This window comes from Phaseolus vulgaris, chromosome 5 (genome assembly GCF_051622355.1).
Source record: "Phaseolus vulgaris cultivar YP4 chromosome 5, ASM5162235v1, whole genome shotgun sequence".
Classification (NCBI taxonomy): domain Eukaryota; kingdom Viridiplantae; phylum Streptophyta; class Magnoliopsida; order Fabales; family Fabaceae; genus Phaseolus; species Phaseolus vulgaris.
The window spans coordinates 2,551,947-2,565,897 of NC_143502.1; the positions used below are offsets into that span (position 1 = coordinate 2,551,947).

Genomic DNA, 13,951 nt, shown 5'->3' on the forward strand with positions numbered 1-13,951 from the left:
TGTGTTCTGTTTCATTTCATTCGTTTTCTCTACTACAGTCACCCACCATAAACATGCACTCCAAAATTTCTCTATTATGTTTTGAGGATTTCTTTTACTACCAAATTTCTTGATTTTCTCTTGCTTTATTAAAATATTACAGTATCTATCGATTCTATATACTTAATTAATCTTTTTAATGAAGAACATGACTTGTCCTTTTTTACGCTTACTTTTATTTATTTAATATAAGATTCTAACTTATATGTTATTTATAAGGGTTCGAATGTAATATTACATCATTAGCTTGTTTATGTTTAAGGAAGTGTTTGAAAGAGTTTCTATTGAACTTATTTATTTATATTTGTAAAAATAGATTATAAAAGAAATTTGGACATTTTTCTAAATACTCAAATTATCCTCTTTTTTTTTGTCTATATTTCAAAAAATATTTAAAATTATCCTTTGATATTTTTTTCTTAATTTTTTTTTTAATTTTAAAATATGAATTTTTTTTTCAGATTGTACAATCCAAAATATAAATTTATTTTTAAATTATAAAATTTAAAATGAATCATTTTAAAATTTTTGAAAAAAGAAATTTTTAAATTTATAAGATAAGTGGATTGTAAGAGTTGAAAAATAAAGCACAAAGTAAGTTTATACAATTAATAAAATACAAAAATAATCAGAAATCTTGACTTTGTCTTTTGTGTACGTTCCTTCACACTACGGTACGACTACGAACCACTTCTCATTTAATAATAATCTATTCAGTAAATATTAATAAAGTTATTTGATCGTAAATAAACCTTAAACTTTGATTCAATTAACTATTTTGAGGATATAATTTATATAATATGAAATCAATTAAACATAGGCTTGGTTGTGTTTTTGTCCTTATAATTAATTAATTGAATGGATGTTTCTTCTAGTTTTAATCATTCAAATAAAGTTCTCCCACTTTTAAAATTAATAAAATATAGATCAAAATTTTATTTTCGTTTTACGGGCATTAGGTGATGTAAATTTTATTTAAATAAGAATTTATTTCGTTTACGTATTAATACGAGATTATGTGACACTAATTATTAGACATGATGTTCAACATAAAGTTTGAAATTTATGCTTTAAGAGTAACCACAATACCACTATAAGACTCTAATTAATTAACTTGTTATATGTATGAAAATTAATAGCATAATTTTGTAAAATTTTCTAGTCTGAAAACCCCATCACGAATTATTGTCCTTTCTTTAATTGTCATTATTACTCATAAATCATCTACAAATCCCACCAGACATCCACATATAATTCTTTATTCACAAAGATCTTTTTTAAATATTTCATATCATATGGTTAGAAGAACAATGTTTATTATCCATGTTCTATCGGATTACTTACGAATCATTTTCTCAATAATTCTTTTTAAATGTAAATTAAAAATTAAAAATAATTAATTACATATTAATTAAATTAAAGACTATTTCAGAGACTAAAATATTATTGATATTTAAAGTACTTTCTAAATTTATAAATTAATTAGATACTATTTAGAAAAGTCTATTATTATTTACACACTAATACTACTAACTCGTGCGTATGGGTGGTCTAATAACAACCTGATAAGGAATGACTTAATAAGTCCAACAAACATTCGTTAGGAAAAAGTTTTTTCTTGCATCCCTACGTTTTTCTTCATGCACCCCCACAATTTTTAAAATTCCAAATCTAGCCTTGACCTTTTATTTGAAAAATGACACGAATTACGAATTTGTGAATCATAATGCATTTTCTGAATTACGGACTCTGAAATCCGAAAACATACTACGGATCCGCAAATCTGGAAGATTACTAGACTCACCTATCTGAAAGATTTACGGATGCACCAATATGAAAGTTTGGCGGATTCAATATTTCGAAAGACAAAAAACAAAGTGTGGATTTCCTGTTTTGTAAACCTAGCGGACTGCATTGTATGGAATCACAACATATACACTGCGAAAACGAAAATCCAGAATAAAAATGGAACTAGATTCGAAAACCAAAAAAAATTACTTACCTTCTTTTCCGAACATAGAACCGTCAAGAGAAACCACCGAACCACCACTAAGTTGTTGGAGACACCACCAAGAGAAACGCTTTCGTGTGCTGGAGTAGTGCTGCCATTGAGAGAGTAATGCACGTGGAGTTTGTGTGCAAAGGAAGAAAAAAGAGTAGAGTGTGGGTGTTTGTGCATATTAGGATTTTTAGAAAAATATTAGGGATAAGTTTGTGTCTTTGCATAACATCGTGGGGGTGCAAGAAAACTCTAAATAACTCTGACACTATGTTAAGAAATGAATTTTAAGTCTAATTCAACTCTATAAAATCAATTTATAGAGTAACATTTACACTTATTTATATAATATAAAATATGTCTAATCGACGTGAAATCTCAAACACATTGTTGGTTAGACCAGGTAAATCAAATTTTCAGTTCCATTTTCCTTATATCACTGCCAACAACTTGGGCTACATTAGCATGGGCTACACACCTCATCTGCCATGTCTTGTTGAGGCCTCATGTCATTGGTTTCTGCCATTATTTTCATATTTGTTTTGTGGAAGATCACCACATACTTTGAAACAATTTTTATCATCATTCCAAAATGAGAGCACACCATTGATCAACCCTTGATTCTTCCTCAGCCTTAGACTTGTGTGATCACACTTCTGGATTATCGTCATCATATGTGCTGATGAAACTTTCTTTGTCTCATCACATCAAAGCTTTTCTTACTTTCCTAAAGCAATAAAATAAAAAATATAAAAATATACCTTTCTGGAATAACAATCCAATCATTGTTGATATAATTCGATATTACGAAAAAAAACATAGCAACAATGTTTACATTATACCTTCGCATTTACATAATATCTTCCCATTACTTCTATTCTCTAATTGTATTTGAACTTAATAATGAGGAGGAAAAATTTAGGTAACATGTTTTAAATGTAAGAAACTAACTATTATATTTTTAGTTTCTTATATACAGAAGCTATTAAATTTTGCGAATGACTATTAAGAGGAGGCTTTATATTTGGGTAAAATGAATTTTCAAAATTAGTTGGTAATCTCTCTTCCAATTATATTAAAGTATTTTTTTTATTAAAAATATTAGTTACACTATTAAAATTTAATCTCGCAATTTTAATGTAGCTAAACTTTTTTTTATTAATGTATGTAGATCAATGTCAAATATGTTTTTATCTACGGATTATTGATTTCTAGTGGAAGTTTTTGTCCAATACTAAAAGTCAATTTTCTTATACTGATAAAACCAAAATCAAATCTCACTTATTTTACAGAGAATAAAAATATATTTAAACATTTTAATTAAAAAAAGTTCTTGTGTTACTTCCGTCTCATACTTTTTGTTACCACGTCCCACATATAATAGAAGGACCAATTGTGACAACGATAGTTTTATGAGAAAATTGATCTATAAATTTCTTTTATCTTTTATTTAAATTTTTTTTATATTTTATTATAATTAAAGTAAACTTTTTTAGGTAAAAAAAATTCACCTATATGATTACTAAGTTAAAAAGTAAAAAAAATATCAAAATATTAATACATTGATTGTAAATGGTTTTTTTATTAATTGGTGTTAAAGTATGTCACCCTTTCTCTCTGTAAACTTATTTAACACAATTTATTTTTTAAAAAAAGAGTTTATTTATATTGTTTGAAATATTAAGATGCGGATTTTCCATTTTTAGACAGTTCTGATTTTTTAACAACAACTGTAATGATGTTAGAATATAAGAATTTATATAAATTATCTAAACTCTTTACATCTTTGCAAGGAAAAGAAAACCTTGTGGTGCATTTGACACATAAGAGAAAGAGAAACATTATGTGAATTAATTAATATTTGTCAGACAAAATTGAATTCAGAATGAAGAAATTTCTCTTGTCAGGGGCTATACTACACATTTCTTTAGTATGATTGAGGTGCCATCTACTCTTCTCAATTGTTAGTTGGTGAGACAGAGGAGAGGTAAATGTTGTTTTAGGTACAATCTATGATGTTTCATCAGTTTTTAACTGGAATTAACCACTTTTTGAGGCTCCATTTTTGTCCTGGTTTTCTCTGGGGAATGCCTTTCTTCTGTTTCCTTCCTTTTATTACTGATTTGTTGCTCTTCTTCATCCTTAACTTTTGATTTCAACAAATGGGGTCTGAGCCTGTTTACATCTGACTGTTGAACTGGTTTCAAAAAGAACTCATCAGCTCCATCTTCTAGGCATCTGCCAGAAACAAAAAAGGGCCTTGTTAGATTTCATGTTCAGAAATTTGATGCCCTCAAAACTTGTCAATTTTTAAACATCTTCATGCTCAGATTTGGATCATAAGAGGTCATTTCCCTCACCTGTTTATCCTTGATGGAACATTCTCTGAGGACATAATCACCACTGGTATGTCTTTAAGAGATTTAGATTCCTGCAAAATCAATACTTTTTCTTATTTTTCATAGAAGATTCACATCACAAGATTGGTATGAGATTTGTTGTCATTACAGATCGACAAATATCTCATTTAAGTTATATGCAACATGTTATTTCTGAAACCAGGTCCCATAATTTCAAAATTTTGGTTGAATTAATGTATGTTCTGATTGAAGTGTTTTGATGTACAAAAAATTTTGAATTGGAGAGAAATATACAAACTAGATCAATAACATAAAGAAGAGGAACACTGAGCCATTTTATCAGTACAAAAATCAAAGTAGTTTACCTTGATTTTTCTGAGCAGATCATACCCTGTCATTTCTGGCATACAGTAATCAGTTATGATCAGGTTTACTTCCACATCCTGCAATTATAATAACCAAAAGGGGTTAGATCAAAGATCATTCTAACTTTCCCATTAAAAGAAAGGTAAAAAACTGTGTCATCATTTATGAATTTTGCAATGAAATTGAACCTGATTGGCTTCTAGAGAAATAGTGGGAGGCTCTTCAGTTCTCTTCTCATCTTCAACCAAACCAAGAAACCTCAAAGCCTTACTCCCAGAATCCACGGCAGTGACTGAAATTACAAAACATACCAAAATGAATTAGATTTCACATCAGCAAAAACCAAATTACCCCATCAGAAAAACTAACATAAAAGACCAAACAAACACTAGCTAGAAATCCAAGTTCATATTTTGTTCACCACGGCACAAAATGGAGAGAAGGAAAATTACCATGAAAAGAAGAGGTTTTGAGGAGCCTCTCAATCAACATTCTGTCAATAACACTGTCATCAACAGCCAAAACATGAAACTGTGCCTCTGCAGCCATACCCATGATTATGAAAACGATGTGGCAATTGCAGGCGAAAACAGGAGAAGAATAGCAGGAGAAGGAGAAGAAGATAAAAGGATGAAAGAGTGATGATGTGTGATGAAGGAGGGTGGCATGCACACATTTTAAAAGGGGGACACATCATGGTCAAGAAGATACAAAATCCACCAAGGAAATCTGACAGTTTGGAAAGCAAGATCCGACAGATTTCATCAAGAATCTGGCGGATCTTTTGTGTTGATTTTTGAATTGAAAAACAAGCAAAGAAAGTGTTGTTATTGTACCAAACTCAAAATCTGACTTGTTCATTATTACTGTTGTTTTCATTATTTTATTTGACCCTTTTGCTTAGAGTTAAAGACAAAAAACTATTGGGGTGTACCACACTGTTCTTCTCCTTAATCTATTACCCTTTCACCAGACCAAACTATTATTCTTAATTATCATAGGTTGTTGTCATTGTTCTCACTCTATTCTATTCCATGCACGTGCATGACATGCTCACCACTATCACACCCACGTACCACTACAACTACACAAACAAATCACTACAAAGTGTAATTCTCTTTTTACTAATCAAATGTTTGTCTCTACTCTTTTCTAAGAGCCAATATTGACCTAAATTATTTATACATTTTTCAAACTCCTCTCTCTCTGTTCCTCTTTCTTCGAACATTCTCATTTATTCAATTATCAGAAAATGTGTCATGCACACTCACTTTTATGCTGTCATTCACTACAAAATTATTATAAATTGGTTGGATAATCTTTACATAATCACTTTAAACAAAACAAAATAAGAATCAAACATCAAATCAATTTCTCTATAAACTAAAATCAGTTTATTTATGAGTTAAAAACTATATGTTAAAGAAATTAATTTAGGATATTTTTTTATGAATTAATTTTAATGTTTTATTTTCTTTCTTTTTGTGTGTTTTGTATAATATAAACAAATCTTATGCAATTATTTTAAAATATCTTAAAAATTGTAGAACAGATATAAAGCTATAAGGTTTTAATACTGTACGTAGAATCAGAAACATCATAAAAAGAAAAAGAAAAATCCCTTATATTTTTGCATATAACCAGGAAAATATCTAAAAATAACAAAATCAATAATTAAAGAATAGGGCCACACAGTCACAAACTATTTTCTAAAACTCCCTTGTTTTGATTTGTTTCCCATTTTTTTTTATTTTTTCAACAGGAACATGAACTTAATTAAAATAATTTAGAAAAAAAATGGTAGTTACAACTTAGAAGTCTTTGATATTCCAAAATTATCCTTTAAGAAATATGCTGTCTTAAAAGAATACTCTTTTGTCTTTTCTGTCTGAAAACTTGTTCTGTCATCTGACTTTCAAATTATGCCTCTTTAATCTCCATTTTTCTTTTCAGGGGTCAATATTTATTATTTTAAAAGATAAATATATAATTGGATAATGATCATGCGAGTGATTAAAATATTAGAAACATTTCACATTCTGATGTTTCGTTGCAAGTAATCTGACAGAATAAAAAAGAAAAAAAAAATCGTTTTGTGAAAACATATTTTCTATTTTTTTGGTCAGTTAGTGAAATATATAATATCTGATCTTCGACAAGGCTTCCCCTGGTGAAGGGTCGTGAACCCGTTTGGGGACACTCATAACTATCGAATATTTTTAACTCCTTTTAAGAAAATTATTTTTTTAATCTTTTTGTTTCATTTAAAAGCAGGTTGTGAAAGTAATAACCTACAAATAATTTCAATGCCCTTTTTACTTAATTAGGTTTAAAAAAGTTTGTTTATTAGGCACAAGAAAGTAGGAAATAATAATAATAATAGTAATAAAATATACATAATTCAAAACAATTATATATATGATATTAATTTTTATTGAAGCATGAATATTTAATTCAAGCCCATGAATATCTATTTGATTATGCCGAAAAAGTCCATTTTCATAATGTTTAGATTCGAATTATCTTCAATTGTAAAGGTGAGTACAAATGGAGAATGTAAATATATGTCTCCACTATCTGAATCCAATCTGCAGCATAATAAGATTAAGAGTGTTAGAAAGAAGGATTTATTTTTATTTTCAAACTTCTATTTCTCACAATAATTTAATTATAGTGATAGTTAAATAATAATGTTGATGAAATCATAACTGATTAATTTAAGAAAATATTTTCTAATTTAATTTTGTGTATACTGGTATTTGAAAAAAAAAATATGCATTGTTTTCGCTTCATTTGATCTAAAAAAATTATATATAAGAAGCTGTTCTCGTTTTCTTCATTGTGTTCTATATATAATTTTAAAATAGGAAATAAAAATTATTAGAATGTTTTAAGAATAAGGAATGATGAACTTTGGAATAGTTATAACCATGAGAAATAAGAAAATGAGATAATTTTGATACATCTTTCAACTTATTTAAATCTATAAAAGAATGTTGGAGCTTGCAAACTTGGTTCTTGTTAGGTGATTAAGACTTGCAGGAAACTTCATATAAACCTCTTCATACAAGTATTTGTGAAGAAATGATTTTTAACATCATGATGTTTTAAAATTTAGTCATTAACAACTAGAACAACAATAGAGAGAAGAAGCATCAAAGTTGTGAGCTTAGCCACATCAGCAAGAGTATCGAAACAAATCTAGTCTTTCAAGTTGTGTATCTCTTTACTATGAGACGAGCTTTATAATGTTCTATGGTGTCATCAAACTTATATTTTACATTGTAGACCCAACAACTTAATTGGAAGGGAAATCATGCTTGCATTAACAAACACTTTCGGTGTGTCTATTACGCTCATAATGAGATCATACCTGAAAAACTTCATTAGTATTAGCATATGTAAGTTCACATTCTTGGTACTAGTTATAAACACATTGTTAGTTAGTTGTCTTTTTTTATTGGAAACGATAGAGAAAATATTGGTTATTAGAGGAATTGGATCCATATGGAGAACATGGGATTTGATGTTGCTATATTGGTCATTTATCACGTGCGGAATTTGCATGGTTTAGTTCTCATGCTTTCTCTAAATGATTATTGAAGAAACGTTACAAGAACATTTGGTTTGGCAAGTACGTGACCAAAAGTTTTCTAATTCATCCCATATAATTCTCAATGTAGTAAAATATTTAGTAATAGACATATCACCTTGATTCAAAGAGGTTGCCTCCATTTACAAATCAAAAATGGGAAGAAGACTCCCTTAGAGAGTATCTAAACTTAATATCATTCTAAATGTGAGCAACAATAACCATTCATATGATGCTTTGTCTTGTGGAAGTAGAAATAGAGTGGATCAGCCATGATACAACCATGTTGTTGCACCTATTCTAGGTTGGGTAATTCATAACTATTTTGGGTGGTCTCGACATATTTTTAGTGACGAAATATACCTTGTTCTTAGCGTTAGGGACAATGATCATAAATTTGCTCCAAGAATGATAATTGGTGTAGTCAAGGATATAAGAAAGTAAGGCAATGGCTAAGTTTTCATTTGGATGTAAGTAGAGACAACTATGAATTGATAGCTCTTCAATTATGGTGAAAGAAAGATCAAGAGTGAACCAAGAAAACAAGAAAGAGGCAAGAAAGCAAGAGTTCATAATAGTGAAAACTCTGATACCATAACAATATGGTATGCAGTACATCATCTCAAGAACTGGATTGTTGAACTCATAAAATTCTCCATGACAACAAAAGAAAAGAGAAAGAGAAAGAGAGAGAGTGAAAAACTAGAGAAGAACATACACAAAAACATATTATTGCATGATGCCAAAGTCAAACAAAAATGGTATATGTACAATAAAAGAAAAAACTAATTAACAAAGAGACGAATTGTTAAGAAACTAGACGATATAGGTTTATTGGTAGACTAAAGAGTCTTGAATTATTAGCAGACTATACAACTTAATGTAAATAAATTGAGTAAACAATTTAATGTTTGACAATCTACACAAACAGACTAGATGGTCTAGTGTAATTGTCTACTCTATTTTTATCAGTTACCTTATTATCTAACATATATCTTCTAATGTTTATAATCATATTAAACCCCTTAATATCATTTACATAAAATTATTTAGGATAAGATATGGAGTTTTGAGATACTACTTTTATTCCATTAAGCATTATCTAAACCATTTTATTATTTAAAAAGCATTATTTAGAGAACTAAAAGTAATAAACATAAAAATAAATTTTCTTAAAAGTCTAAAATTGAAGTTGAAATTTTTAGGATTTAAGTATGAGCTAACTAATTTAGATGACAAACTTGGAAAAAAAATCATTTAACTAACTCTCCTTTTACTTAGATTCTTTGGATTTGAAGTGGTCATTGGCCAATCCAGAATGATGCTATGAAACCCTATTGTCCCACCAATTAGAGATGATTGAATCTAATACAGTGGTCACCACCTCTAATATTAGGCTCCATGATCACTCTCATGAAGCAGACAAGATCAACAAAAGAAGGTCATTGACTCTCATAGAATGCACGCCTAATTGATAAAGAACAGTAGTGAAGAAATATCCAAATATTCCCCATTTGGTGGACCATTCAAGTGGAAAGGACCCAGCATTGTTTTAGGTCTTTGTATTTGTTTATAGGACATAGTCTCCTTACCATTGAATTAATTAACCTAATTTTAGGATAAAATGGTAACTCTAACATAGTTTTAGGTTTAAAATAAATTTTAAAATGAAATATTTCATTTTAAAATAATAAAGATATTAGTCAACAAAATATAACTTACTAATTGTAGTAACTCAAATATTTTCATAAAAATATCAATAATACTTCTAACTAATAACATAGTTATAAATTTTTTTGATAATAATAATACTTTTGTTTTCTAAGAAACATTATAATACAGCCAATTATTCAAAAATAATATTTTATATATTAAATTTTGTAAATTAAGAACAATTTATTTAATTAAAATAACTAAAATTTTTATAAATGTTATTTCTCCAACCACATATAGAATAATTTGTATAAAAATATTTTTTGTATCTCTGGTTTCTGCTCATCATTTAGTGTCATACGTAATGTTGGGAAGCAAAAAACACACACACAAAAAAACGGATATTATATAAAATGTTGTATGCGTATGGTTTCACTAAATTTTTAACAAAAGAAATTATGAGCTTCTAAAAAATTAAAATAGTTTTTCTTTTATCAGGGTTTGAACTCCATTTTTCAAAGAAGAAGAATTTAGTTATAATTACACTTCACCAACTAATAATAAAAATTATATAGATAGAAATCGTAAATATGTTTTCTTGTAGGATGGCCTAAAGACAGGACTTGGACCACCTTATCCTAGGGACACCCATGTGTTTTGTATCTCCAAATTAGAAACCTGTATAATGTTTTGTTCATCATTTGTTGTGTTACCACCAAATTTTGATTTGCTCTACATGATCATCAGTCATATCTGATTTATTTTCTCATATATATATATATATATATATATATATATATATATATAAAGTTCATTATTTGTATAATATAATGACCAACTTCAATTAATATTAAGTCAAACAATGTTGATATCAAATAGTTTGAAACAACTCGGTTAATTATTCAAACAACTGGAATGCGTTTATTTCAAAAAAATTGAAGTTCAACAACTATGTGAGAAAATATCTACAAGTCAACAAGAGATTAAAAATAAAAAGTTATTAAATCTTTATTCAGAGTAATTGTATACATAATAGATTTTAGTGAGTAGATTTTATGAATTGTTAAGTATGTAAAAAAAAGTATGTATTGTTAAGTAATATTTTGGAAAAAAAAGACGTTTGTTACTATTATAAACGTGAATGTAAACTCTGAGTTTTTTTTATCAATAAAGAATAAATAAAATAAAATGAGATATTTTAGGGGTACCCAACCCTTGTACAAAAAACGAAAACAAGTTTTCTTGCACTAGTTAAGGATCCACAAAATCTTACATGACAAACCCAAATCACTTATAAAATATAAGATACAGAGTCCCCAAAAACATCATCCCAATAGTGGATCACACCCTCAAAACAGACACAAAACCCGACAACTAAAGAAGTCTTTACCAGCAGTCCGACCTACACCAAACTAAATGCCAAATAAACAGTCGATCTTGCAAAAGATAACATAACCAGAAAATCTTGCACAAATCACAAGTAACTTTCAATCGCAATCCAAGACAAACACATCAATTCATCCCTGTCAAGGAAACCTGCACATAACACACCACAACTTCCAAACCTGGGTACATACATTAGATAAGAAACACCAAATATCAATCCTTCAAATACCTCATACAACATTGAGGTTCCAAGCACCAGTCTGAGTAAGAGAAAGCAGCCAACCTTTCTTTTATCGTGACCCAAGACCAAGTCTTCCTTTATACCATAGTGAAGACCTATACGAGATCTACCCGCTCGTTCTCAGAAACAACCTTATTCCTGTGATTCCAAATTTCACTTACAATACCTATCCAAATGCCTCCCCAACACCTAATAATGGCATGTTTCAAACTCTGAGCTTTAAACATCTATTCTGTAAATGTGTAATTAGAAACATAAATCTAATGTAAAAGGATGTTGTTTAGAGGGTTAAGGTTATCTTTAACAAGAAAGTTAATGTTGGTTATTTTTATAAGATGATTATGATACATGTAGAGTTTTTCTTATTGACAGATATGTAAATATGTTTTTGTATACGAGTTGAAAAATCCAAAAGTATTTCTTTAAAATTTTATTTTGTATTACTGATAAAAAAATTATTAGTGAAAGATATCAAATATTTTGTTTTGACCAATTAACCCTAGATATAGGAGGGCGATTCTTAGTTTATAAATAAATAGAAATATGAAACCTTCTAAATTTAGACAAGTTATTATATATTGACATGATATTGCTGAATTTTCTTGCTTTTCTTGCAACTTGCATAATGTTTGTCTATTGCTCTAGACATAGTTGTTGGTATTGGATTATCTTTCTTATCTATGCATTTATATATATATTTTGATTATTAGCATCCCATGAGATTGAGATCCCAATTAATATAGAGATATGGTGACTCAAGTGTCACCTTTCCTTAATGGGCACACCACGTGCCTACATTTTCATCATTTTTTATGCAATAATGATGCAATAGCAGGACCACATGCACATTCAACTTCATTTCATCACATATCCAAGATCTTGTTTCGACTTTGCCAGAGAAGCACTTATTTTCAAGACATCAAATATAACAAAAAATCATTTTTGCTTTGGCTGCTTCCAATGCTTTAAGATCATATTTTTGGGTGATTTTCCCAATGCTTTAGGATCACTTTTATTCTTCTTTTGCTTCTGTCATTCCCACACCCAATAAAGGAGAGAGATCATTGGAGCATAAACTACGTAAGATTTCACCAAATTTACTCGTATTCATATTTTATAGATGTTAATGAAACAGTAATTATAACATTCTTTTATATCTGAATAATATCATACACAAATCCACACATTGCTTTATTAAAATAATATTTTTTTTACTATATTGAACTAACAATATAGTTTTAATAAATTAAAAAAGATATTTCAATTTTTTTTTAATTTAGTTACTGTTGTATTGTAATATATTATTCAACTTATATTTTCTAAAGAAATACATACAAGTAATTATATATTTTATATAACAAGAGATTGATAGGATTCATTGGTAACTGATTTGACTCATTTGATTCTCATTCATATATTAAGTTCGAAATATACTATAAAAAGTTTATTAAATAGAGACTAATTTTAAAAATATAAAATAACTAATTAATATTTATTAAATTAAATATTATTTTAAAAATTAAGAAAAAAAATTATATATAAATTAATTTTTATTATTAATAAACAATTTTTAAATTAATATTTAATTAGCTATTTCATCAATTTTAGAATTTAAATAATTGATAATTAAAATATTAATAATATATATATATATATATATATATTCAAAAGATTAAAGAAGCACGATAGAAAGGTTAGAAATTAATGTGTTTGGATCTAACATAAAAATCATGATTTTCATTTAATGCAATCCTAGAGATATTGTCAACAATAAAAACTTATGTGAGAGTATTCTATTACTTTTAAAATATTTCTTAATCGTATTATATGTGTAACACAAGTGATTTTATTTATAAGATTATAGTTGTTATTAGATTTTAATTATGTACAATTATTTACACTATTTTATAATTATTTGATATTATTTTATTTATATATATATATATATATATATATATATATATTTGAATGGAAAAAACACAGCAGCTTTTGCTTGTTGGTTTTGGTTGGGAATTATTCATTGAATATTAGTTGCTCAACATGCTTTGGGAATTAGTCATTGAGTATTAGTTATGTAATTGTATATTATTATTTTTATTTGGATTGGAGTATCTACTACTTTTATATTTTTTTCTGATTATATATATATATATATATATATATATATATAACAAGTTTTATATTCATATGCTTGATTAGCGGAAAGATGTTACAAATATTTTTTAGATATTCCAACATTCCTATATATCAATATACTCTCCTATTAATCAGATATCACGATAAATATCAATCAGTAATTGATGTCTGACTTATCA

General features: G+C 27.8%; 1 pseudogene across 1 annotated transcript; it reads right to left on the minus strand.

The window, feature by feature from the left end:
- Window positions 1-3,867: 3,867 nt before the first annotated feature.
- On the minus strand, window positions 3,868-5,567 carry LOC137834796 (two-component response regulator ORR10-like; annotated as a pseudogene). The gene is made up of 5 exons (XR_016521090.1): window positions 5,217-5,567; window positions 4,953-5,056; window positions 4,764-4,841; window positions 4,399-4,469; window positions 3,868-4,276 (listed from the first exon to the last, which is right to left on the minus strand). The product of XR_016521090.1 is annotated as a two-component response regulator ORR10-like (transcript).
- Window positions 5,568-13,951: the final 8,384 nt, after the last annotated feature.